This window comes from Bison bison, unplaced genomic scaffold, assembly GCF_000754665.1.
Source record: "Bison bison bison isolate TAMUID 2011002044 unplaced genomic scaffold, Bison_UMD1.0 scf7180017864390, whole genome shotgun sequence".
NCBI lineage: Eukaryota > Metazoa > Chordata > Mammalia > Artiodactyla > Bovidae > Bison > Bison bison.
The window spans coordinates 5,017,099-5,044,623 of record NW_011494962.1 but is presented as its reverse complement, the minus strand read 5'-3'; the positions used below and the strand labels follow the sequence as shown (position 1 = coordinate 5,044,623).

General features: G+C 33.4%; 1 protein-coding gene across 6 annotated transcripts in view; it reads right to left on the bottom strand.

Annotated features, from left to right (window-relative positions):
* ATF7IP (activating transcription factor 7 interacting protein) overlaps positions 1–27,525 on the bottom strand; it is a 115,164-nt gene that overhangs the window by 72,569 nt on the left and 15,070 nt on the right. For 2 of the 6 annotated variants that reach the window (XM_010858713.1, XM_010858719.1), the window contains exon 1: positions 23,103–25,009. The exons of 3 other annotated variants lie outside the window; for them this stretch is intronic. The gene's annotated coding sequence lies outside the window, so the exon portion shown is untranslated. Of the gene's footprint in view, positions 1–3,343; positions 4,350–23,102; positions 25,010–27,525 lie in introns of those variants that run through there. One more of the 6 variants, XM_010858712.1, reaches the window with a different exon arrangement.

The following is a 27,525-nucleotide window of genomic DNA, read 5'->3' as shown; positions in this document are numbered from 1 at the left end:
AGCCTTGACGAGACAGACCTTTGTTGGCAAATAATATCTCTGCTTTTGAATATGCTATCTAGGTTGGTCATAACTTTCCTTCCAAGGAGTAAGTATCTTTTAATTTCATGGCTGCAGTCACCATCTGCAGTGATTTTGGAGCCCAAAAAAATAAAGTCTGACACTGTTTCCACTGTTTCCCCATCTATTTCCATGAAGTGATGGGACCAGATGCCGTGATCTTAGTTTTCTGAATGTTGAGCTTTAAGCCAACTTTTTCACTTTTTCCCTTTCATCAAGAGGCTTTTTAGTTCCTCTTCACTTTCTGCCATAAAGGTGGTATCATCTGCATATCTGAGGTTATTGATATTTCTCCCAGCAATCTTGATTCCAGCTTGTACTTCTTCCAGCAATGGATTAGAACAGTCAAAAAATATACCCTCACATTTATGGTTAAATAATTTTTGACAGGAGTGCTAAGACCATTCAATGAGGAACAAACAGTGTTTTCAACAGATAGTGCAGAAACAACTGAATAGCCACATGTTAAATAATGGCTTTGGATCCCTATCTCATACCATAAATAAAGACTAATTCCAAATGGGTCAAAGACCTAAATCTAATGGCTAAAATTTTTAATCTTAAAAGAAAACAGATATAAATCTACATGACCTTAGAATAGTCAATGATTTCTTACATATGACCCAAGAGATTAACAAAAGAAAAAAAAACTAGACCTCATAAAAATTAAAAATTTTGTGCTGCAAAGGTAACCATCAAGATAGTGAAAAGATAACTCACACAATGGGAGGAAATATGTGTAAATAATATATCTGAAAAGAGACTTGTATCTATTAGAATATATAAAAACTGCTATAACTCAATAACAATAAAACAACCCAATTTAAAAATGAGCGAAAGACTTGAATAGATATTTCTCCAAAGATAAGCCAATAAGCAACAAACATAAAAAGATGCTCAACATCATTAGTCATTAGAGAAATGAAGATCAAAACCATAATTAACACTTCACACACAACACAATGGTTATAACCAAAGCAGAAAATAACAAGTGTTAGCAAAAGATGGAGAGAAATTGGAATCCTCATACAGCTGATGGGGCTGTAAAGTGGAGCAGGTGCTTTGAAAAAGAGGCTGGCACTTCTTGAACTGTGCTGCTATAAAAATCTAGCAATTCTACTCCTAGGCATACATATCCACAAGAAATAAAATCACATCCATGCAAACACTTATACACAAATACTCATAGAAGCACTTCTCATAACCTCCTAAAAGTATCTATTCATAATAGCCATAGTCCAGCATAGTCCAGCAACTGATAAATAAAATGTGGTATATCCATTAAAATGAAATATTAGCTGGCTATAAAAAGGAATGAAGTACTGATAAATGTAACTTCATGAATAAACCCTGAAAATATGCTGAGTGACAGAAGCCTATCACAAAAGGCCACACACTGAGTAACTTTATTTATATGAAATGTCCAGAATAGGCAAATCTATAAAGACAGCAGATAAGTAGCTGGCTAGTACTGGGGGTTGGGGAAGAAATGAGGAATGGCTCCTGACGGATACAAGATTTCTTTATAATGTAATAAAAAATGTTCTAAAATTAATTGTAGTGATGGTTACACACTGTGTGAATGTTTTAAAAATCAATGAGTTGTATACTTTAATCATGTGGATTATATGGCATGTGAATTACATTTCAATAAGCCTGTGATTTTTTTTTTTAACAGCAAAACTAGAGTTGAATAATTTTTCATTTGTTTTCAACCTATGACTTTTACTGGGTCACACTTTCAAAACAGACAAAGCAACAAAAACAAAAAGAACTGAGAATTGGTTCCCACTTTAGAGAATTAACACTTCTAGGTCAACAAGTAGACCTGTAATTACACTAGTATACTTCTATAAAAGGCAATATGTAGAAAAAACAGCAACCTTGTTCTCCATGGGTTCCTCTCAGATAAGCCAGTTACTTTTTTCCCCCTGTCCTAAATGGGACATAATTCTGTAGTATGTTTATCTCATAGGATGTAATAATGGACATGAGAAGATAAAAGAACAAAACAAATTTTACCAACAAGAAAACAGTACTGAGTATGGTGCAAATAAACGCTCCAGGTACATATATGAATCAAGTATCCTATACATAGAAAATGCAATCAACTGCCTTTTCCAAAAGGACTAGGGAGTCTTAAGTGAAACAGGAGCATTCTCTTTTACTATAAACTGGTACCATAACCAAGAGGCCTTACATGTAATTAATGATAAACTTGCTTATAAACAAGGCTTATTTACTGAACTTTCTGGTGTTACATAATGCTTTGTCACAGGTTCTCAGTGCTGTCTTTATTCAATATGAAGTGTCTTGCCACTGTATTTACCAGTACGTTACATGTATATTTCTAGAAATAATTATTAGGGGAGGCAATGTGGAGAATGAATGAAACAGGTGAAGGGGATCAGGAGGTAGAAACTACCAGTTATAATATAAATAAGTCACAGGGAAGGAATGTCATAGCACAGAGAATACAGTCAGTAAAATTGTAATAACTTTGTATGGTATATAACCTATAATAACATTGAATCACATTTTATACCTGAAACTAATATAAAACCGTAAGTCAACTATACTTCAATTTTTAAAATAAATATTATAAATGGACTATAATACCTACATTCATGTCTATTTTATGAAATACTTTGGCACATCTCATCATGTATTTAGTATAAGATTAATACATTTTAAATGCCCAAGTTTTGCTGTCAGAAAACATCTTAAAAATATGCTGGTATCACTATGACGTACTTTACAGGTCATTTAACAAAAGAATAAAAAATAAAGTAAATATCCGGGAATAATATTAATAAGCTACACGGTGTCTGGAATATAAGATACACTTAGTGAACACCGACTAAAAGAATGATGGGCTATATACATATAACTAAAATAAAAAATGATTCTTAAGCGAAACAATGAAATTATTTTACAAAGCAAAGGTAGTAATCTAGAATATCTCTGACAGAATTACACACTAACATGTTGGCATGTTCACATACAGCAGGTTTACACAGAAGTCAACCTTCCTTTGAGAAGTCAGGATGTTTACTAACAAAAAGTAACATATACCCACGACACAAAATGCTGCCTCTAACAAGGTTCAATACAGAACTCCATTAAAATTAACCTAATCTGACATAAGAGGCATTTTTCAAGGCTTATAAAACTTGTTTAATTAGTTGATTTCACATTTCAAGAAATAAAATACCATTTTGAAAAAAATCTACTTTTGCTTATTACATAATGATGAAAATCCTCTTTAGAATAATAAACATACCCCAAAGGAAAACCCCTGCAGCCATCTTATCAGTTCTCTCACTGCAACAGAAACTGAAATACAATTTGCATAGTCACTGTGGTTGGCTAAAGAAAGCAGGTTCATGTAACCAATCAGAAAACTAGAAAGTGGGCAATCCTAAGAGGAGAAATTTTTAATCTGCCTGGCAACAGCCTAAAAATAGAAACAATATGCTAGTATGAATCCCAGAATAGACGTGAATATAAGAGGAAAACCACCAGCAAAAACACTTTATTTTCCTGGGGAAAATTATGTACCTTGCATTTCATCTAGAATATTAACTTGGAACTTTTTCTTACTAAGTGGCAATTAAAGAAAAATGAATTCTAAGCTAAATTAATCGACCAATTTCAAGTTACATGCCATTGTCCATACCATTTTACTTATATATGTACACATGTATACATGTACATAAATATTTAAGTGTTCTTTTTTCAGGAGAAAAAGTTAACACTTTAATCACAGTTCTTACATCTCTAAACTTCTAAAATCTGTCAAAATCTGAACAGTGCTGCATTTTTTTTCCTAACACTTTTCCCCTGCAATCATTTGAGAATCTTACTTAAGCGTAAAAGATTTTACTGTGTATTAAAAATATAAAGATTAAATATTAATCAAAGCAGATCTCTAAACAGGTGGGGATTAGGCCTTATTTTTTGACACAAACTTGTTCCAACATATAGTGCTTTCCACACAGTCAACATTCAAAAACTGTTTTTTCAATCAAACTACAACAATTCCTGAGGAAAACAATCTTGTTATTTATGTCAAGTAAAAGTTAAACATATAAATATTTAATCTTTACAATACCGCTATGTTTGGTTTTTCAGTTTTAATGTGGGATAATATTAAAGTTGACAACATGTTTCTGTCACCCAAATAAAAGAATGTTTGTCATCATTCTAACTTTCCAACCTAATTATGCTTCAGTCTTTCTCAGCATTAGTTGCTCAGTGGTGTCCAACTCTTTGCAACCCCATGGGCTATAGCCCACCAGGTTCCTCTGTCCATGGAATTCTTCAGGCAAGAATACTGGAGTGGTCTGCTGTTTCCTTCTCCAAGGGATCTTCCTGACTTAGGGATCAAACCCGGGTCTCCTACATTGCAGGCAGATTCTTTACCATTTGAGCCACCAGGAAGCCACATTTATGTTTAGTATGCATGCTTGTATGTATATAACACATTTACTCTGGAGAATCATAAAGATGCCAAGCAATGTGAAGTCTAATGCAATTAACTATGAAGCTCATGAGCTACTACAGAATGACCAAAATTAAAAATAACTAAATAAAAGGAAAATAAAGAGAAAAGGTAAAAGGGGAAAAAATCTGTTTTTATTTTCAAGAATTTAAATTATAGCTGTTGAAATGAAAGGTTGGTTACAATCAAATCATATTAAAACAAATGTGGCCTATCAAAGTTCATGTTTTAAATATCTCAAACCCTCCATTATGTTTTAATAAAGTGGTAAATTAACTTTTAAAATGTTTTCTTTGGTCAAAAAAGGAATTCATGTATTTGATATTCGGAAAGTCTAAAAACTTCATTATGAAAATTACATGTAAAAGACTTATTTTTAATAAAGCTTATAAACAATGTGTTTAAGACATAAAAATGCAGAACAGTTTTAAGTAACAAAAAGAGCTCCAGTGAAGGATGAAAATACATCAAAAAAGCAATCCATTGGTAGTATATCCTTTTAAGGATAGCTAGATTCTAAAATTAAGTTCAACCAAGCCTTTAAAAACATAAATATTATTTTAAGCAGTGTTCTGAATGAAAGGTAACTTAGCTTATTGTTTTACTTATTTTTCTTAATGTTGTATTCACATGTGACTTGGATATTCAGATCTAACTTAGAACTGTATCTACATCTTTAAGACAATTTAAATCTTCAATGTAAATTCATCTTGTTCACTTACCTGAACAAACTATGATCCTCATCAAAAAAAAAGATATGAATTAACCTATGAGTTATAATTAGGAAGAATGTAACAAATGGGTTGAAATTTGATAACAAGGCACAACAAGTGGGAAAAAGTATTTTACAATTCCAGATATCCAAGTCAAATTATCACTTTAAATATATATCTTAGCACTTCATATTTCCTTAAAATTATTTAAAGCAGTTATTATACATTTTAGTTTTACTGACACGAGTTTTATATTTAAGGGAACAGAAAAAGCATGAAATTTTCAAAGTAAACATTTTATCACACACCAATTGGAATTTTGGGAGGATTGAATTATCAATGGCACCTTAGTGTTAAAAATTAGTACAGCAAGTAAATGCTCTAGAGAAGTTTAGATACATGCCAGAAATGTCACCCTCCTCCGTATCTCTATACTCTTACCCATCTCTAGACCCTGACCTCCTACAACCCACAGGAATTCAAAATGTCATCTGAGAACCAGATATTCTGTGGCCGTAGCCTATGTGTACAGAAGTTTAACAACAAACATAACTAAATTTCAAAAAGAAGCCTAATCTTTCATTTCAAAGAGGAAACTCAAATTCTTCTTTGTACCTATAATTTTTCCCTTCTGTAAAAAAGCAATATTTGCTAGTATATTATCATTGAATAGATTTAACTAAAATTATGTTTACTGCAACTTTTTGAATTGATCTTATTTGCAAATCTATGTTTTTCTTCTGTTAGAATTTAAGAAAAAACTTACGCTTTTGATAACAAGATCTCTCTTGGGCATACAACTCAGAATGGACCAGCATTCTTCCAGGGAGCAAAAAATGAAAAATTACATGCCCACTCTGAAATCTCCCTGGCAAACAATGCATATAAGAGAATATAATCTACTTGTGTTAGGCAAATATTCTTAAAAGCTTACTTTCACAAGTTGGGCTATCAGAAGCTACTACAAAAATCTTGTGATATATTTTAAGAAAACACAGTTCCTTTACCAAAAACTAAGGATTATCACTTTGTTTTCTTTCAGAACCTAAAAAAAAATCTGCAAATCTCACCAAAATATTATACTTTGAAAACTCCCTTAATCTCTCTCCTACTAACCATTAGACCAAGGAAGCCAATGTTTTCCACCCATTCTATAAACATATTGACTGATGACCAGAAGTATTACTGAGATCTCATGTTCTTCTGTTCTCATCTAAATCTGCTCATATTAGTTGTGCTTGCTACTGAATTCGGTTTATGTTTTTACTTTAAATTACAGACTACAATTAAACTTTGTATAAACTGATGAAATATGAGTGCAAAAAAAAAAAAAAAGCTTTTAGATCTGCATCAGGAGAAGATAATAATGCAGAAAAAAACACAGATTGGAGAGAGTTGGCTTGGGCAAATCATTCAAGACCTTTAGGTCTAAAGTTTTCCATCTGGAATAAATGGAAAACAAAGGACTGAGAGGATCCTTAAATTTTGACTCAAATAAAATTTTAATAAATTCCACTCAAAAACCCATTGCTCTACTGAGAAATGGCAAAGATAGCTTGGAGTACTTGTGTATTTATCAAATGCCTACATGGTCACTATTATAGGACAGTTTTTAAGACACTAAATAAACAATGTGATTAAAAATTTTTATAGAATTATAACCAAAAATTTGTTACACATGTAAATTTTAACAAATGTGGAAAAGAAATATAGGCAGTAATACCATCTGTAGAAACTTTTCTACATGAATAACCATGAAAATTAGGAGAAGTACTCTATTTTCCATTTACTGCTATCTCTCCAGTATAGACTATTTAATCCTAATAATAAAAACAGGCTTTCAAATGTGTAATTACAAACAAGACCTCTACAGAGCCCTGTCTTCCTGATAGGGTTAGTACACCCAGTTTTTATGAGCCAGATTTCTGAAAACTAACTCTGCATAAAGAATAACTCAAATTCAAATGGGGGGTGGGGGGAAGAGTATGCCTTTCTTACCAATCTCAATTCCACTTCTGCCCATAACCCTACTTATAATTCAGTTATATCCACAAGACTTCACAAGTAGTTGCTAAGCAACAGCAACATGCTGAGTTCAGGACTATTGGAAATCTGGCTGTCTGCCACATTAAAATATTTAACTGAGCCTAGAGCCTCCAGAATTAAAAAAAAAAGAAAAAGAAAGAAAAGGAAAAGGAAGGGATTGGGGAGGGAAACCCAAAGAAATACATATATGCAATACGCCACCAAGTTCTTTTCAAGGGTTCACAAATTCAAATCAAAGACCTTATTTTGGTATGTTCAAATATTTATCATAGTTCACTACAAAATTTTTTTATCATCCTTTAAATATTGGAATACACATTCTAAAGTTATTCTACTGGAGAAGACATGTGATTAGCCAGGTCACTGTTAATGGCAATAACAACTCTCTCAATAATATACTGTGCAGAGAACAGTCCTTGGAGAAAACTAGAAGGGCAGTCTCTATGAAATGACTCAGACTTCCTATTAGATCTTTAAGGCCCAGAAACAAAAAATTATACATTCTCATTAGAAGCACTCTATCCCTATAGGCATGACTAACTACCAAATGAAAAGAATTTTCTATCCTAAATTGCACTTTTTAAACATTTTAAACACCTCTAATACCTTAAAAAGTAAGCATATTCAGATATGTAGTAACAACCTAAAAATTAACTGTCATTTTTCAACAGAAACTGAAAAGGCATTGAGTATGTTCCCTGACTCATTCACTGGTAAAAATGAAAATTAAGAACATAAAGACTGCTTGTTTAGCTGATAATGGCAACTTCAAACCAATAGGAAACTTCATATTTAGTAGTAAAACATCACAGATATTTCCATAAAAGGCAAAAACAAGAAGTGTAGTATTACTGTTCTAGAAATCTTGACAAAAAGAGTAAGACCTCAGAGAAGATATAAAGAAGAAAACATTTAATTCAGAATAGCAAGAAAAAAGGTTATCTAGAAACATCAACATATAAGAAAAAGACTGACAAAACAATGAAAGTATGTGAAACATTAGAACTATGTTGGGTATATGACTCAATGTAGAGAAATATCAAAGGCACAGAAAAGTAACAAGTAACCACAAGTTTCGAGAAACACTTTAAACCTAAAAAGCATAGTGGGCTCGCACCCCAGCCCTTCTCAGGTGCTAGGCCTCCTTCCTCCGCTCCTCCACCTGCCAGTCTTCCGTGGGAAACAATCTCAGCTTATCTTCCGGGGAGGACAGTGCACTGAGTTGGGGTGCCTCACACCAAGGGCATGCCAATCAGTGAGCAGCAGCCTGCCAGCCTAGTGGCTGCAATGCCAAATAGGCGGAGCTTGTCACCTGGGTGGGAGGCGGGCCTACCGCACAGCTGTGGTAGCAGAGCAGCCCCCAGTTCAAAAAAAAAAAAAAAAGCATAGTGCTAATAGGATTAGTACCAGAATAAAAGAGTATCTATTAGTGAATATAATAAAGACAAAAAACTCAAAAGGACAAAAAAAAAAATCAAATAAGCAATTCATAAAAGGAATGTAAGAAAAAATATTCAACTTCAATAATAATCAGAAAAAGACAAAACAAAGAGACAATATTTTGTTTACATCAGATTGGCAACTACTTGGGATTCGTGGTGGCTCAGACGGTAAAGAATATTGTTAGCGATAATGTACAGCAATGAGTAGCATCATACACTGCTGATATAAGACTTCAGTGTCATAACTATTTTCAGGGGCAAATAAGCAGAACTGTGTAATCACTTTGATACAACAAAGGGCTTCCCTGGTGGCTCAGATGGTAAAGAGTCTGCCTGCAAAGCAAGAGACGTGGGTTAGATCCCTGGGTCGGGAAGATCCCCTGGAAAAGCGAACAGCAATGCACTCCAGTGTTCTTGCCTTGAGAATCTCATGGACAGAGGAGCCTGGTGGGCTACAGTCCATGGGGTCCCAAGGAGTCTGACAAGACTGAGCCACTTTCACTTTCACTTTGACACACCAAAGAATACATTGAGATATCCATCTTAAGTATTACTAATAATATATTTTTAAAAGGTAATGTATCAGGATATCTACTGTTGTACTATAATAGCAAACAAATTAATAATCAATCCCTAATAGTTAAAAAATACTGGAAGATCCACTAAAGAATAAAGAACAATAAGAGAAATTAAGAACACAGTAGATACTTTTTATTGGTGTGAATATTAAGTATACAAGTAGCTACAGAATTCAATATACTTAACAGTATAAACTTTGAAGTCAGACATACCTCTTTGAATACAGGTATGATCATTTCCTTCTTAAATAACCTGTCCAAGATACTTATCCTCTCCTTGACTCAGTATCTTCATCTATGAAACTGAGACTATTATAATGCCTGCCTTCATAAAAATGTTATGGAGATTAATAAGGACATAAATAGAAAATTCTCAGACATATAAGTAGTCAATAAGTATTCAAAATGTTATGCAATTATGCTTTAAAATGCAAAATAATATATTTCTAAACATTTATATATGCATATAAGGGATATTTCAAAGTCTGGAAGGATAAATGCCAAACTAGTTACACCAGTTCCCTTGACGAGAAAAGACAAAAGATACAAACTTTTACTTAGACCTGATATTTCAGTTTCAACTTTCAAATGACAACATATTTGTGCGATTTATCTTAACAGTTAAGCTCATTCCACTTTTCCCAATCTCTTTCATGCTAATGCTAAACCAAGGCAGCAGTGATGTGACATTTATGAATGTAGACAGGGACGTGACATTTATGAATGTAGACAGTGTAGTGACTCACATAGACACTAAGCTCCTGAAGAGACAGGGAAAGAAGGCTACCATTGAAAACACAAATTCCCAGCTTATGCCATGAGCAGCAAGCAACAGCTCCCTCATAATCACCTGGGTCAGCATACACACAAAGTAAAACAGGAACTCTCAAGCACAAAGATGAGTACAATCAATTAAAAATTTCAGGGCAGGCGGAGGTAGGGATTATACAAAGGACAAACAGAAAGCTAAGAGATATGAGGGATATACCCAGAAGCAACAACATTCATCCAAGAGGAAGTATAGAAAAAAAGAACTGAGGGGAAAAAAAGGAGAGAAGTAAGAAAAAAACTTCACAGACCTAAAAAAAAAAAAGTTTCCCAAAGAAAAACTAATTACCAAAACAGACTAAATTAAATTTTTTAACACTTAGATAGACATACTATGTTAAGATTTCAGAAAACCCGTATGAAGAAATACTAATAACTCAGAATTTTTTTAAACATCATTTTAATTACAAAGGAATAAAAATTACTGACATCAGACTTGTCATCAGCAATACTAAATGCTAAAATAAAACAACAATATCCCCAAAGTTCAGGGAAAACTTATTTTTAGCCTAGAATCCTATTGCCAGAAAATCAACAAGGACAGAAAAAATAAAAGTATTACTTGTGAGCAAAGACTGAGTTAATAAATTATTGTAAGATATATAAAGATATACTTACAGATAGAAGACAGCAAAAGACCCTAGGAAGAAACTCAGATCAGGGGAATAGCAATGCTCCACAAAACAAGTAAAACTCATGAGCAGACTAAAATAATTGAGGACCAACCGTCTTTAAAACAAATATTCTGGAACAAAATACAAGATAATTACAAAATGGGAATTAATGGACTTTAAGATTGTGGAATAAGGAACAAAGGAATAAAGAAAAAATCTAAAAGTTACTAATAGTTACCTAAAAGTTGCTAATAGTTATCTAATAGTTACTAAAAGTTACTAATAGTTATCTAAAAGTTACTAAAGTCTAATCTAAAAGTTACTTAGGCTTCAAACTGGATAAAATGACAAAAATATCATCAAATAAATATGTGCTATATATTACCTTATAATAAAATAACGTAGAAAGGTTGAAAACAGGTTAAAATGATACATTAGGCAAATGCCAACCAAAAAAAAGTTAAGTAGATGTACAAAACCTACATATAACATATAAAAAAAAATTCAAATTTAAAATCCAGTAATGGAACAAAAAAGATATTTCTAATTAATAAAGGTACAATCCACTAGAAACATTATGTCTGATATACCTAAATACCACTTCAGATCACATAAACCAAAAATATATTTTTAAAAATTCAAGGAAAAACTAATAAATTCAAATAGACACACTTCTTTCTAAACTCTACAGATGAAAAAAAACAAATATTAAAAATGCATTTCTCAATTAACATGCTGAAGTGAAGAAGTGAAGTTGCTCAGTAGAAAAGTAAATAGAACTGTATATCCAAAAAACCCAGAATACAAATTTTTATGAACAAAAATCAACATACATTAATATTGACTGTGCATATGGTGACAAGGAAATATTAATAAATTCAAAGACCAACCCCCCCCACAAAATTCACACAAGGCCACATTCTCTAGCCATAACTTACTACAGTTAGATAAACAATAATGAAATGAGAGGGAAAGTTATCTCCTTATAAATTAAAAAAAAAACTTTAGATTAAGGAGCAGTCAGTGGTAAAATAATATAAACAACAAAGTATTAACAAAATACCACCCAGGGAATTCAACTAAAATGATACTCAGGAGAAAACCTAAATGCACATATTAATAAAGAAGCACAAACTCAAAAATGCAAGTAAAAGTTATAAACCCAAAGAAAGTAACTACAATAAAAATTGAAAATTATCATGGGAAACTCAATAAAACAGCAAGCAATCAATGAAATCTAAAACCAGCTCTTTGAGAGACTTCCTAAAGGGGGAAAACAAGCAAGGAAAATCAAAAGAAAGCATAATAAACCACATTAGAAATTAAGAAAATATAATTATAAGATAATACACTTGGTTCAAATACTTAAGTATATTACATGTTATCAATGGAATACATGAAAAAGACTAAGGGATTTTAACTTGCTTCAAACTCAATAAAATTCAGCAGTGGAAAGTGGCTGCCAAAAATGTCAATGCAAACTTAAAACTGGAGAACGGAAGTACACTGTCAGAAAAAAGGAACATTCTTTTTAGTAATGTATTTACTTATGAGCATCACAGATAAAAAGAGACTTTTAAAAACAGTAGAATATTAGTGAGGGTGGGATGATTTGGGAGAATGTCATTAAAACATGTATAATATCATATATGAAATGAATCACCAGTCCAGGTTCTATGCGTGATACAGGATGCTTGAGGCTGGTGCACTGGGATGACCCAGAGGAATGGTATGGGGAGGGAAGAGGGAGGGGGGGTTCAGGATGGGGAACACATGTACACCTGTGGCAGATTAATGTTGATGTATGGAAAAACCAATATAATATTGTAAAGTAATTAGCCTCCAATTAAAATAAATAAATTTATATTAAAAAAAAAAAAAACAGTAGAATAAACAAGAGGATGACCAGGCTAAAGAATGACCTACAACAATGCAGTATATGAACAAATGTCAGAAAAATGGTGGATATTTAGCCTAGAAAACACAAGAGAATTTTAATGGCTTTCTTTAGTGCAGATTTGTCATGTAAAAATGACAGAGAGATACACAGAGAAAGAGACAGACACAAGGTAGAGGGCAGGAACAAAACAATGAAAGGCCAATTTTGTTTCAAAATCTGCAAACGTTCATTGTTTTGGATGTCCAACAAAAGAAGGAACTGCCTTATAAAATTAGAGCCTTTCTTTTCTGTCGCTAGAAACGATGCAGAAGCCAGATAACTACCTGTCAGAAATAACAAACAGTAGACTCCAGTGCAAGGTGTGATGTTAGATCACTCACGTCTGTTTCACTTCAAAGATTTTCTAGGTCTACATTGCTTGCTAAACAAAAGTTGTTGCCTAAGAGGAACACCAAAACTAAAACTTCAAATTTCATTCCCTAGATTTTTGGATCATGCACACTCAAGCTTAACAGTCTCGAAGACTGCACAACTTTATTATGCTCATGTCCTTTATTTTTGTTTTATACGCCTTTTTAGGTTTTTTTCTCTATAGACAGAACACTCCTGTTTTCCAACATCTTTCTTTGCCGTGACCCCGAACTCTAATAGTAATCAATAAATGCCTGTTTTGGTCTAACAACTCCTTGCCTCTTTATCTATATACATATATAAACCAGTCTATCTCCACTGTCTTCCTAGCCCAACATTCTCCCAAACATTGCCTCAAAGAGAAGTCTGAAAACATTTCCCAACTGTGCTCTCTACACCAAAAGAACACATCCAGCCTCATTCTTCCACTGAACCTCAAGCACATTATTCAAAATTAATATATTTCTACTATCACCATTTCTCCAATTCTAGTGAAATTCTTTACTTGGAGGAAATATATCCACAAATATACATTTTTATACTTCAACAGAACATATATTAAAACAATCATTTTTAAAATCCCAAGCAACCCAGTCAAAGGGCAATGGGAAATAGTTTGGGCCCCTGAAACATGAGTGTGCCTTTTATCACAGTTGACCTCTAGATTTTAAGTATTCAACTACACAGTAATAAAGGACCAACTACCCTTTATCTAAAGAACTGAAGTCTCAACTAAAACTAGCACTTTCAGGTTGCAGAAAGAATCTGCTATTTAACTCCCAGAAAGAATGCAAAGGCAGAGAACTGCCTATTCTAATTCCTTCCCTCCATTTCCCTAAACTAGCCTCACCACCCTCTCTCAGCTTCATTCAACTTTCTTACCTCCCCACTCTCATTCCTCTAAAACTATTATACCAATCTGTAATATATCCTATCACTGGCCATACTGATACAGTGTGAAAGAGTGAAGGACAGGAGAACCTGGCATGCTGCAATCCATGGTGTCACAGAGTCTGACAAGACTTAGCAACTGAACAACAATACTGATATATCAGTATGCATTTCTTTATAAACATAAATCTTCATATCTTTTCATGCGTGCTGAGTTGCCTTTGTTATGCCTGACTTACAATAATGGTTACCATATTCATTATTTTATATAGTTATTTTTATTTAAATGAGATTTTTTTGTATGCAATTTTTCAGACACACACACAAAAAATAATAAATGCTCATGTACCTTTCACCAAGCTTAAGAAATAAAATATTAGACTCAACAGAATTTCTAATTAATACATTCTTGTTAGTTTTAGATTCTTAAATTCACTTCATAAAATGGTGATGAATTTAAATATGTGGAAATGGAAATGATAAAGGTGGTAGGGAACACTTGACCATGTTATATGTATAAATATACATTATCTAATATATGTTAATGAGTCACTTGTGAAAACAAGCATTCTGATTTTGAAGTCAAAGGGGTACATTTAAACTAAAACTTCATGTTTAGTAAGGTTACAAAGTCATCGCTCTTTATGTACCAGTTGGTGTCACTACAACTGAGAACACAGTAACAGGACTATGGAGAGACCTAAAACTGATTTCTATGTAATAAGAACATATTGTATGCATGAATAATACTCATATATGAAGCCTATTGTTATTTTCAATTTAAACCTGAGATAAATTAGAGAAGATGAAAATATTTTTAAGAAATCAAATCCAAATATGACATTCAGAATCTCCTGAAAATTAACATTAAACAATCTAGTAATCTTAGTATTAATAAAACTAAAAACAAAAAAACTTCTCAAAGGTGAGAGACAGATATAAGGCCTGAGGAGGTAGGGGAGGGATAAGAGTTATCATAGAAAACGGACCTGAATCTCTTACCTGTGGGCAGCTTGATACTGTGAAAAAGACTTCCTCTTCTGTTAACCACTGCTACTCAGTTCATTTGTATAAGCATAAAAGCTAATGCAGATTTCTAGATCAGCTTTTTTTGAGCCTAAATTCCTTGTTTGGTACATATTCATTTAAAAAAAAATAGGAATACAGTAGACTGGCTACATTTTAAAATTCCTTTCAGTGGTTCACATCTGTTGTGTAGTTTGTGCAGCAAACATCCCATCAACCACAAAAGCCAGAAAACATCAGACAGCATGTCAGTGAAGCTCACAGAACACTCAACGTACATCTTCCAAAGAACTGTTGCAAGTGAAGATGCCTAGAATCAGAATTCTTTTGTATAGCTTTCTATGCTGCCAACTATTAGGTCTGCAGCAACTGTGTGCAGTTAAGTACCTCCCACATATTACCCAATAGTATCAATAGGTACAAATCTACAAAAGCAGAGCAAAAAGTTAAAAGGCTTATAGCTTCTCACTATTTCACTTATTCACTGGCAATTGTGGAGGTCTCAGTACTCCTATTCTAATGCATCAACTCTGTTCTTTCAGTCCAAAAGGCTGCATTCTTATACATTCCAAACAGAAAATCCATGACACATATTATTTGCTACCCTAGCACAGCCAGACTGCAGTTACAGCTAGCTGGCGCCAGTAAGAACAATTTACATAAAGCAGTCCTCATTTCATGACCAAACTGAAGAATACTGCTGAGTAAACCCTCCCCCATTTGTTCCCCAACAGGCACTGACTGGTTCTAGAATATATCTAGTTATCTATTTACTAACATGATTAAAATCCAGGTAATAAGAAAAAACCAACTTAGAGTTCTTATATAACTGAAATTCTAACCCCACTACATCAAGAATATTTTTAACCCCCAGAGATATTCAAAAGCCTTAATTTGTGGCATAAATCAACATGATTACATAAATCCAATGATTGCTACTTTAACAATCATTAAAAATATAAGTTATAATTCATATTAGCTAAAAGCTGTCCTTATTCTACTCTACAGCTGCCTTTCAAATTTTAATTAATCACTTAAATAGTAAATGATCATTAAATAGACGTGTTCTTAGAATGATATTGCTTTATGTTTTACCAGATAATAAGATAATACATCTTCAAGTGTCACTATTATGATGTTTAAATTATTCGACATATTTACCACTGGTGAATATTACAAAAGTATGCACTCAGTATCAACACTCAGGTATGTTACATTACAAGTATCTACATAAGAACATATTTTGTGTGATATATTCTTTTTGAACCTAAATCACTTATGTATTGTTTTAATGGATCAGATCTGACTGGGTAAAAATTGAGTCATTATCTATAAAAGTGTTAGTCGCTCAAGTCATGCCTGACTCTGTGACACGATGGATTATATAGCCTCTGTCCCTGTAATTCTCTGGGCAAGAATACAGGAATGGGTTGCCATTCCCTTCTCCAAAGGATCTTCCTGACCCAGGGATTGAACCCAGGTCTCCTGCACTGCAGGTAGATTCTTTACCATCTGAGCCACCAGGGGAGTCCATTTAATATGCTAACTAAGGGTTATCCAAAATATGTTCCTTATTTTTCAATCTTATGTTCAGTTGTCTTAAAACACAGGTCTTAAATTATCCCTACATGCAATACATAAGGCTCTAAATAAGGAAATGATAAAGCTATATAAAAACAGGAATTGGTAGACTTCTAATATGTGGATAATCCTAAATGCTACCCACATTATCTCTGATAAGTAGTATAGATTTCCTCAACTATATTCTCTTCTTAGGATCTGTGCTCCACCAGCATCATATGAAGGGACAGAGACAAGTATATAAGATTGTGTGACTTCATATAGTAGACATTGTGCAAATTAACACTTGGTGGGAGGAAAGATTTTATACCAAAAGAACAATTGATCATAAAATCTCAGAGTCAGAAATCATCTAAGTATTGTATTCATTCCAGTTTTAATTTTGGTTCCTCCCTCTTTCTACTTTATACACCCAACTCTTTGAATAAATGTACTTTAAAATCAAAGGAACTAAAGTCCTTTAATCCAGCATAAAATATAATGTTAATAACAAGTAGAGACTGTTTTTTAAAGCAAAATAAATTAATCCCAACAATGAATTAATTAACTGTAAGAAGCTCAAATTTTCTGCAGCCTGCTTATCTAAGTGCCAAGAATGGAAGTTACCACACTAAAATTAAAGTTGAGAAACAGTGAGAAACAATGTTTCTCAAACTAACAATGGTAAAGAATCAAGGTTTTATTTCCAATCCATTACAGATTAGTATTCTTGTAAAACACAATGAAGATGAGTTATCTGGGGGTGAGGGAAGCATATAAAATATATGATTCTTATTCTTTGATCTGATATAAAATTATTTTCTTAGATTGATGTAAAATTTTCTAGACATTCTTAATTTTAGTTATCTAATGGAGGACCAGGAACAGATAAACTGATAACTGACCCTGAACTGACCTACAAAACACATTTTGAGTAGGGTTCACCTAGCTAGTCACTACCCCATCCCACCTCCAGCATTTTCAGTTGAGCATCTCTTATTTACTTCTATGCTCCTTTTTTCCCTGCCCCAGTGTAAACTCCTTGAGAGCAAAGGATCTTGTATTCCAGCCATCAAAACAGTACCTGGGAAATTAAGAGGGGCATAATAAATATTTATTAAATTTGTTGATTCAACTGATCAATTCACAGTACATTGTTGTTTCACTGTATCATGCTGCCCTAGCACAAATAAAAACTCTTTGTTTTGTCCCCTTCGGGCTCTTGAAGGTCTTCAATTTGAGATTTAAACACCTTGCTCTTGGGCATTGTTACTGTGTATCAGCCAAGGCCCTAACAATCCTCTTTCCCTAAACCCTTTTCTAGAGTACCTAGTACCCCAGACCTCTCAATTTCATAATGATTAAAAAAAGAAACACAGAGCAAAACAATTCATGCTGGAGGGAACCTTGTGAGGAACAAGCAACCAATCTTACTCATACTTTATTTGTGTCATACACTACACTAGGTACTTTGTTTTGCCCATTTAAATCCCAGTATCAACTCTATATGGTACTTTATCCCCATTTTAAAGAAAACTGAAATTCTGAAAATAAGCAAATAGCCAGGACCAATTGAGCACTTACTATATAGGCATTATATTGATACTCTGAGCACTATTCTAACAAATGAGTGGAAGAATATGAATTTACCTTGACCCTGTTTGATTCTAAAGTTCGTATTCTTACCTGTGGTCCAACCACCTTCCTCATTTAATGATCACAAAATGGCATCTAGAGCTTAAATAATTTATTCAAACTATGCAACTACTCACTAGCAGCACCAAAACAATCACTTCCTGACTTCTACATTAATACTTTCCGCTCTGCATGACATGATGCTTGTATGTCAGAAAAAAAAATCAGTCAGATGACTCCACTGGGCAGTACTGTCTGGTTTACTTCAGCAGAGAAGGCAGACACCCTCAAGAAGATGCAGAAGCAACTCTAAGCTTTTTTTCTTGTGTTAAACTCCCCCTTCTCATTAAACTCAAAGATTTATTGAGTAAGCATTATTTTCATCATTTCCATACTTAAACATTGATGTCCAATAACAGACTTACAAATTACTAATAGAGAACACTCAGTGAAAGTTCTAACCTGAGCAATTTATTAAAAATCCCTTATGTGAATAAACTTTATGCTTTCTTCCAAATGACTTTCTCTTTCAGGAGTGTAAGAAGTGGGAAAACAAGGGAGTCAATCAATGTTTCCTGTGCAAGTTAACTGGATTTTCAATTTTCCCTAAAGCTTTCTCTCTAATTTGAAACTCACTTTCTAAAAATGAATAACATTCTTCTAGCACATCACTGGGGTTACCAATGTCATGGCATTACATGAACACTAAGAAGCTGGCTTACTCTGGAAAATGTGGAATTCAAATTCACATCAGATCACAAGTATACACTACCATGTTTCATGGATCATCAAGGAAGTCTTCACATAGCTGAGATGGTAAATCTTTTATACATGGAAGTGAAATATTAACAAAAACAAGTATATATAATGGCCTATGAAATTATGTAGTCTAGTACAGTGAAGAGAACTTTCTATTAGGAACTTACTTATTTTAAGTGCTAATATTTCTTAATCAATTTAAGCAAAACTCTTTTATAAAGTTCATTCCATTTACCTGTTCAGTAAATTGCACATCGTGAATATAATTTAACATTTTTTATTCAATATCATCATTAAAAACATCAATAATGATATAACAAATAAATATAGTGATAGATTTAATAGAGTGATAACATGTAATGAGAATTTATTATCACATTAAAAGACTTTGAAGAACTTAAATGTTCCTAGTTTGTATTTTTTTAACCACTTTACTTTCAAATGAATGTCACTTTTTGCTGATGTCAGTGGATCTCCTTCAATCAGTAGCAATGGTACTCTACTATAAAATCCAGGACAAGACAAATGTGCCATATCTTCTAAAGAGTAAGCTGATTTTACATATGCTATCTCTCCTACCACATGAAGTAGGTCAGATTTTACTTATGTTTACTTTCTTCTGGATGAGAAGCTGTATTTTAGATATTAATGGCCACCAACAATCTGTGAAGTAAGCAGGATGGGATTTGAAAGGAACAGCTCACAGGAGCCCAGAAGGTAATGTGAATCAACGAAGAGGACCAGCTGTGAGGAGGAGGCCCTATCTGAAGGAGACTATGTACTAAACTGTTGATTATTTTTCTCCAGCAAAATACATTTCTAGCACTACCCAATATTCTATTTTCTAAAAGATGAGACATGCAGATTTTTGTTTAAAATCTGGCAACTTTAAGTATTAGAGAAATATAGCAGTGGTTAAAACATTAAAGAAGTCTGCTCGCTGCCAGTTTGTGGCCACTGAAAGAGAACTATACTGTAAGGACTCTCATCTGTACTGAAACATATAAAACTCTTGGGCCCTGAATTCAAGTTATCTCTTTAGAAAAAGTTATTTTCTCACCGCATGTGTGGACTACTCAGCCAGACTGGAACCGAAACATTTCTCCTACTCTAATTCTGCAATGACAACATTCTATATTGGCTTGACTTAATAAATACATCTACCACTACCCACATACAGCAAAGGAAGGCTAATTTATTCAACAGAGAGGACCCAGGAGTACAAATATGAATATATCAATTACCAGGTAGATATAATGGTGTTAGTTACCACTTCTGAGCATTAATTCTATGAGAAATTTCCCCTTCTTTCTAAACATAACACATTCCCTGATCCAATCCTATCTGATATAGTATATGACATCTGAGAAAAGAAACTGAAGAGCATTCAAGTACTACAGAAAAATTAGTATGCTAGATATTTGTGGAGTATTTTTTGGTATTATTCAAAAACATGTAAATCGCCAACATATCCTTGCCAAATAGATAGGATTTTTTCCTCCATTTTATAGATAAGGAAATGAGAATCAGAAAATGGAAGTTAGGCAACATAAGAAAAGGTAGCAAAAGTATAATTCAAATATAGGTTTGAATTCTTGGTCAATGTTCTTTCTGCTACCTCAACATTTCTCTTGAAGATTTATGCTAGCAAAATGGCTTGTGAAAAGGAATAAACAAATGAGGAGGGCAAAAAGTGACAAAATAATAATGTAACATGTTAATTACCCAGCACCCAGATTTATTATGCCCTCAATTACTGAGCATAATAGCTAACATTCAGCATAGAAAATTTAAAAACTGTGACTAATCCTAAAAGTAATAATCCCAGTGAGGTCAACTTTATGTTTATAGTTGCTTATGTTCAGAGCTGCAAAAATGCAACATGGCACTGAAAGAATCAGAAATGAGTAACCACAGTGCATTGGTGTTTCCTCTTGTCTAAGTAATAATCAGTGGATTCATCTTGTGGAGGGTAAGGTGGATGTAAATTTTATAGTCCACAATAGAAGGCAAGAAGAATGGATCATTAAAATTTCCCTGAGGCCCTACTCTGAAGGTTAACAGAAATTGATCAATAATTTCAACCTAGTTAGTTTCTCTCCAGCAATAAAGAATATAAAACCAAGTAGCTGGTTTACATCATATGCAATTTTTGAAATACAGTGAGCTGTTCGTACTATAAGAAGCCAAAAAAATAAGAATGATTAGAGTCACAGCACATTCACTTTCCTATTTCATACTCTGGGGCAAAACCTTACTGAAACGAAATGCACAATGGATAGAATTGCTCACATATATTGGATTTGTCACACATATTGGATTCGTAGTTCTTTTACTTTTTCACAGGCAAGCTCATATGTACATTTACATACAGAAATGTTCATATTATGAGAATTCATTACGGCACACAAAAAAGTCCTAATAACTTTACAAAGTAATAAATTAATACATAAAACGAACATACTGCAGCTGTTGATTAAACTGAGCTAATGATCCCAAATAAATTTTAGGCCACTGAATAAATAAATACTGATTAAGTTAGGAAAAACAATAATGTTGCTTAAAAAGTTTAAAAATAAGAACAAGTAAAAACAATTTGAGGGCAAGGCAGCAATTTTAAACTGTTAAATCATGCAAATATAGGTCTTAAAATATAGGTCATGAAAATTTGTATATCAGAAAAGAAATGAAGGATATATGTTCTAGAGTATTTTTCAAGCTGAATTCCACAGTCCCTTAGCACCTAGACATCTACAAATAGGTGACCTAGATCCTAAAGACCATAATTGTCATACATGATCTGGTTTCAAACTTTCATTTTTATCATAACAGACTAATTGTTCTCATTTTATTAAGTAAGTTTATAATAAGTAAATGTCATAAGTTCACATTATAAAATACTTACACAATAAATACACCATTCATATACCCTTTTTATACGCTAGGATTCTTCATAACAACTTAAGGTGCAGAAAGTTGCTATTTTTTAGAAGCTGCTGTATTTAGAAAGTTCAAAACTTACTGTTCTGTGTCATATTAGTCAGGGATATATTCATAATACTCTTGATAAAGATAGAGGGATGTACTATATCATTTAGAAAAAAAATTTTACATACTGAGATTTAAGTATTAGCACTTTAATTATAAATAACTGTTCTGCTATCTGAAATAATATAGTAACAAAAATTTAATTCTCCTACTTTCTGGGTCACTACCGACTTACAATATCTCAATAAAGTTTTCTACTTCAGAACAACGTTAAGAAAGCTTTTTGAAAATTTTGAAACTAAATTAACAAAGTTACTGAGTCATTAGTTTAAGTATACTACAGATTTTAACTAAGGTAAACTGGGCACACATAATATCACTTAATTAACTAAAAAACAGATTTACTTCAGTCCTGTTGCATAAGAATATATTAGATACAAAGAAAAAGGTATTCAGACCTAGAAAATGTGAGCTATTTCTAAATTCAAAATCTGAATCTCAATGTCAATTTAAGCAAAAAATATAATGATAAAAAGTTAGCTCCATCAAAACTGAAAGAACTGGGTGGCCGGGAGGAGGCAGCATAATAATAAAGAACTGGAACGCACAGTACAAAAAAAGTAACAGTGCAAAAAATTTTTTTAAATTTTTGTAACTGTGATTTATATCCAGAAAATTAACATTCTTCCCAGAAAGCAATCAAACAATACCTCCAAAACATACAGATACACACATACAAATTTAGAAAAATCACAATTTTCATGCAAAACAAGACTTATTTATGGCTTCTTTAAAAAAAAAAAAAATCTGAGATAATATACTGTTCTTTGTTTCTACAAATAAATAACAAGCACTGAATTTTCCAACATAAAAGGAACATGAAGTTAATCAGGGCCAGAAAAGCATTACTGTGGTGATCAAATGTTCTGGTAATGACAGAGCATAAGATGGTGAGAAATTACAGGAATTTAACCTTTGACCTCAGCATGCTATGTACTATTTCCATAAAAGAGGCTTATAGGTTCTATCAGCAAACATTTCAACTTCTTAGCCAGCAAGCTCTAAGTTCACCTTCCTATATAAACTTAGTAAAATGCAAATATTTTTTAATTAAAATGTTCAGAGATCAAGAGTAATTGGTTCTTACCTCTGGTCCTGATGCAAGTGACAGGTCTCCTTAGTGGCATAGTGGCTGCCTAAGCAGTTACAAAGACTAGGTTAGCAGCCATTTTGAGACAGCTGCACTGTCTCAGTTGCACTAAAGTGTAATTAAGATGGCTGCAGTGTGCACTCAAGAACTCACACAGTGGAAACTCAGCTATGTATCAAACAAAGCCCCTCCCACTATGTCAGCCTGCAGGAAACTGAACACTGACAACAGCTAATGCATATACTGCAACAAACAATGCAGCTACTCAGAACACAGAAAACAGAAGGCAGCAAGCCAGTTGTGTAACATAATGCCTGCGGATCCCGACTTGCAATACAGAGTTTGGGTACATCCTGATCCCAAACAGCTTAAAGTCCATGCCACATATTAGCAGTTACAGAGATAGAGCCAAATCACACACAGCAAACATCAGGGAATTCGCTTGAAAGAAAGCCTCCATTTCAGTCCAGAAAAAAAAAAAAAAAAAGTCAAACTCTGCTCAAGGTCTTTTTTTTTTAACTCTTTTATAGTACTTTTTACATGAAAAGAGTGCCAATTTTTATAATTTCTAGAAAATTAAGTTTTTTAAATCCTGATAATCAATTTCAATTTATAGAAGGCTAGTTAAAGATTTTCCCACAGAATCTAAGCTCCAAAAAGTGCTCAAATCTAGCCAATGGTTAAACCTTCCAATCAGATTTTTCACTCTTGACAATAATTTTAAATAAGTACTGGGGAGGACTAGAGACTTTACAGCTGAAATGGCAACAAAGCTTATTTTAAGTAACCTGCAATAAAGGTAAAAAAAATTTCTTCTAGTCTGTAGCCCAGATGGTCACAAAGACATCTCCAGGTGAGTGGTTGGTCCCAGGGCAAATTTAATTTCATGCCCTGGCACAGACCTCTCAACATTTTGACATGGGTGAAAAGCAAATAAAAATAAAGAATGTAGACACCCTCAAGGGAAAAAAGTGGGTGTATTAACAACAAGAATTAGTTTTTAGCATTAACCAACCATTAAAAGAAAAAGGACAAAAGCATAGAAAGAACCTGTTTGCTTGATAACTCACATCAGCTAGGAAATCCATCTTTTCCTTTTCTCTTACTTGGTTTACCTTCCTAAATTTAGCTGCCTTGTGCTCTCTTGTCTCTATCCACCACTAAAGGTAAGTATTTATGAAAACTTGCTAAGGGTGTGGTAGGGATTAGCCAAAAGAAGATTGGCCCCCAAAACTAATGATTGTGTAAGCTGAGTGATGGGCACATGGAGCTCATTATTTCATTCTATTTCTCTATACATTTGAAATTGTCCATAATAAAGGTTAAAAAAAAATTCTGCTTTTTAAAAGTCCTTATTTATCCTTCATGAGATTAGTCAGACAATGTAAACTGCTTTAAGTCCTGCATTAGGGGAAGAAAAGTTGATATTAATACTTGATCCAAGCCACATTAATTCTTCAAAAATATAATGGATTCTCTGAGGGTAGCTCAGATCTATTTGTTAAAAGCAAGAAATTGGTAAACCGGGAAAGATTCTAACAGGACAGACATTACTGTAGCACCAGAATGTGGCTAAGGTTAATGGCGAAACAAACAACCAAAACATTTTGAGCTGCCTGATGAACAGCAGTTGATATTCAAGCAGCAGATTCTTTTGGAAGCTTGTTCTACAAAGATTTACACTGTGTAACATACCTTCAAGTATAGGGTGCTCCCCCGCACTCCTTAAACCTCCTATGTCTTGCCAAATACCTTTCCAATGTAAATACTAAATACTTTTTTCTCAATCTAAGCTTTCCAGGGCAAGCTAAGCTGCTGGCTATTGGCTATTTGTGCTTAGTCGCTTCCTTGTGTCCCACTCTTTGCGACCCCAGGGACTGTATGCAGCCCGCCAGACTCCTCTGTCCATGGGGATTCTCCAGGTAAGAACACTGGAGCAGGTTGCCATGCCCTCCTGTAGGGGATCTTCCCAATAGCTCTTATTGGCTATAAGAGCCACCTTTTCACCCAATTCAGATTTCAAAATAAGAAACATAATCTAAGTTCCCTCCTTATACCAATCCTCCTCCAGCCACTACAACCAATTTACTACCGATGGCAACCCACTCCAGTATTCTTGCCTGGAGAATCCCATGGACAGAGGAGCTTGGTGGGCTACAGTCCATGGGTCGCAGAGAGTCGGACACGACTGAGCAACTTCACTTTCACTTATTTATATTCTATTATCCCAAGACACTTTGAGTCAAATCAATAAATATATCGATTGTCTACATGCAAGGGGCTTTAAGAAGACAAAGGAGTAGAAAAGTACATTAACATAAATCAAGATTTCATGTTTTATATACATTGTTTAAAGTAATTCTCACACTAACCCTACAAAGTAGCTTTTTCTCTGATTCGTGATTGAGGAAACAGGCTCAGAGATTAAATAACTTCATGAAAGTGCTAATAGCTAAAATATAGTCTAGGCTACACTCAGCCTAAGCCTACTTGAGCTTTGTCCATCCCTTCCTACATTGGTTCTGTTTCTATGCAACACATAAACAACTTAGAATAATGGTTAGGCTGCTACTCAGAGAACTGGTGTCATTGCCAGTTTCACTCCTTATCCCAAAAAACTATGCTGGTTTACTCAATAAATCCTATTCGTAATTCAACCTAAATTATCTTATCACTGACAATCCTTTTTTTGCTCTCCTTTCCCCTTATTGTGCACAAACCCCAAACCAGGTGTACTTACTCTCTCAAGATCTTTTATACATACCACCAACATACTCAGCATCTTTTGTCATTGACATCTTTACATATGAGTCCTTATAGGACAGAAATCACAACCTAATTCATTTTCCACTCACTTCCATAGTGTGAAACACAGTATTTATTTGCTCAATATTTGGTGAGTTGGAATTAATTCCTTGTGTTTTTTAATTTTTTAAAAATGCATTTTATTGAAGTATAGTTGATTGACAGCATTGTGTTAATTTCTACTGTACAGCAAAGTGACTGTCATACACATATATAACTTTTCATATTCTCTTCCATTATGGTTTGTCACAGGATACTGAATACAGTTTCCTGTGCTACACAGTAGGACCTTGTTGTTTATCCATTCCCCTATATAACACGCAGTCTGCATCTACTAACCCCAAACTCCCAATCCCTCCCCAACCCCACCCTACTCCTTTGGCAACTACAAGTCTGTTCTCAACGTCTATGAGTATGCTTCTGTTTTGTAGATATGCTCATCTGTGTCAAACTTCAAAGCCCATATATAAGTGCTATCTTACGGTACTTGTCTTTCTCTTTTCTTGTCTTTTAAATTATGAAAGTACTATAAAACATTTACAAGAGACTTGGAACATACAGAACATAAGTTATATATAGTTCCACTATATATTACAATTATCTTAAGTAAATGAAGATTTTTAGCTGGAGTTTCAATATCAAACTCTCAAAAATTAATAGAACAGACAGAAAAGTAGGATATAGTAGACCTGACAAGCACTATGAACCAATTCAACATAATTAAAAGACTTACACAACTTTACACACAACAGCAGGATACAAATTCTACTCAAGTTCCCATAGACTATAAACCAGGAGGCACTTGAACATATCCAGGGTAATTCCCTGTGTTTTCATTTCTTCCACAAAAATCTCTGAAAATTCTACATCTTTAAGAACCTTCATTTTTAGGATCTCAACTCTTATTCTCTAGGAAGAATATGTCAGCTAAGTTTTTAACTGTCAACTTAAAAAACTCTGCACTTCAAAACCCAAGGTGGAAAAAATATCTTTTGTAGAGCATTTTTCAGTTTTTAAAGTGTTTAATAGGCACTATACAGGAGAGAGAGAACACATTCTTAGAATAGCTGAATTCTGAAAAAAAACTATAGAAAATTACAAATATAACCATATTATCTACTTTAAAAATTTTCAATACTACTAAGAAAGAGTACAGCTTGATTATATAATGTCAGATTATAATCAACTTGTTTTAGGTAGAGTCTTAATAAACCCAATTAATGTTAATTTGTAAAAGCAAACACATCTGGAAGGCATTTCTAATGTAAGGTAAACATCTCCATGACTACTCAATGTTTTACCCTTTTCCTAAATAAAACTAGCACTCTCATTTCATTCTTACTATGACCATGTAAAATAATGGTACTATAATCTCAAACATTTTATGACTAGAGAATATAATCATTTGCCAAGGGTCACACAAGTAGTAATGAAAAAGAACTATAAGAGAATTAACTTTAGTCAACTACTATAGTTTTAATATATCACATATCACACTATTAGAAAACTTTGCATATGTAGAATGTTGAAACTTCCATGGAACCTAAACAAATGGCTTCACTGTATTAAGTATAAAATACATTTTTATTAATTTTGTTAATACATTTTAATTACA